The sequence below is a fragment of the Carassius gibelio genome, chromosome B1 (genome assembly GCF_023724105.1).
Source record: "Carassius gibelio isolate Cgi1373 ecotype wild population from Czech Republic chromosome B1, carGib1.2-hapl.c, whole genome shotgun sequence".
NCBI classification, from domain to species: Eukaryota; Metazoa; Chordata; class Actinopteri; order Cypriniformes; family Cyprinidae; genus Carassius; species Carassius gibelio.
Genome location: NC_068396.1, coordinates 27,800,103 through 27,801,798, shown reverse-complemented (window position 1 = coordinate 27,801,798; position 1,696 = coordinate 27,800,103). Strand labels below are relative to the sequence as shown.

At 39.2% G+C, this 1,696-nt stretch overlaps 1 long non-coding RNA gene across 1 annotated transcript; it reads right to left on the bottom strand.

Moving 5' to 3' along the window:
- Window positions 1-235: 235 nt before the first annotated feature.
- On the bottom strand, window positions 236-1,263 carry LOC127948832 (uncharacterized). The gene is made up of 2 exons (XR_008152202.1): window positions 1,199-1,263; window positions 236-640 (listed from the first exon to the last, which is right to left on the bottom strand). It is a non-coding gene; the product is annotated as an uncharacterized LOC127948832 (long non-coding RNA).
- Between the last annotated feature and the right edge of the window lie 433 nt (window positions 1,264-1,696).

Genomic DNA, 1,696 nt, shown 5'->3' with positions numbered 1-1,696 from the left:
TTAGAATTTGTATTTTAAAATTTGAACTTCAGTTTGTGTTTTGAAATTTGTTTTTATATGTAATTAGAAAACTTTCCCAAAATACCAGTTTCAAATTCAAATTTTTAGTTTTAACTGATCATTTGGAAAAAAAAAAGTTCTAATTCAGATGGAATTCAGTTTCAGGCTTATAAGTGATGTCATCAACAGCAACAATTTTGAGCAACTAAATTTAAAGATCTAAATGTAACATCCGTTGTGGTTTCATGGGTCGGAATGATTAATTTATTCAGAGGTAAAATCAGCACAACACATTCTCAAATATTTACTATAGCAAAGACAAACAGAAGCTGCAAACAACCCCTGAGCTACAGTTCCCATATATTTCTCCCAACACTACTGATTCACACACACACAGTCATAGCTCCTCCTACCGATTTTCTGTATGATAACAGTAAGTCGTCTGACGAGCTCTTCCAGAGAGTCCTCTCCCATCTTCACCCACAGGATCATGATGAGCAGGACGCAGAGAGCCAGGAGCAGCGGAGACACGCTGTGCTGCTGCTCAGAAGAAAGGGAATCTGCTGAGGGGAGAGAGGAAGCCGTCTCGCTGCTCAAACCAGCGCTGCTGCTGCTGCTGCTGCTGCTGCTGCAAGAGATGCTGGAGAGAAAGAGAGAGAGAGAGAGAGAGAGGTGCCTCAGCAAAGCAGCAAGGATGAGACAGCAACACACTTCACACATACACTCATGCTCTGCATCAGTCAGGCAGAGTCAGCACACACACACACACACACACACACACACTAAGAATGCACTTATGAGTGATGTTAAGGACACTATATTGTATTCTCACCAATGACAGCAATGCATGCTGCACATAAACAGTCTGTGACCTAAAAACATGCATGTACTCATCAGCATTCATGCATAACAGAGTGTCATACGTCCTATCCATTTATTATCCTCTCTAACTGATACAACAGGGCCTGAGAAAATAACTGCACTGAAATTACATCTGATATACAACTGCAACTGGTTTAGAAATTACCATCAAGGTCAAGAAAGGACATTTAGGTTCGTGCAGGTGTAAATTCTGATATTTTTGATTCTGGTATGTTGTGAGTATGTTTTCATAAATATTATATAGCTAAATGTTTTCCCTATTGTTAAAGCTAATAACTGCATACGTGTACCATAGATGGGTGTAGTGCTGCATTACCTGTATTATGTTCTCGAGAGGAGCAGAGCCCAGAGATCCTCTGTGTTTGTGCAACATGGCGACACCTTGTGGTAAAGAAGCAGAAATACAAGATGCCATGACTTTGTGTTACGTGGAGAAAAAACTAAACAAAACAACTGACAGTAAAGCCATTATTGTATAATAAACCGCAACAGATCATTCGCCGTTTATGATGCGGCCACTTACTCTTATATAAACTGCTTGAGGTTAACAGTTTCCGATTAGAAAATATTCTGCTTCAAGATATAACATTAACTAGCATCATGACTAGCTGCAACACTATTGATTAAAATAGTACAACGAATCAACAATCCACGTTAATAAGAGGTGGTATAAATAATATATTTAGCTTAACAATTGTCTTTCATTAAAAGCCAGTAAGCTTAACTCTTTACACATGAAGATGGCGCCACACGGTGCCCGTATTATGGGTAATGAAAGGTTCATATTTTGTTTTTGGGTGTCCCACTCCCTCAC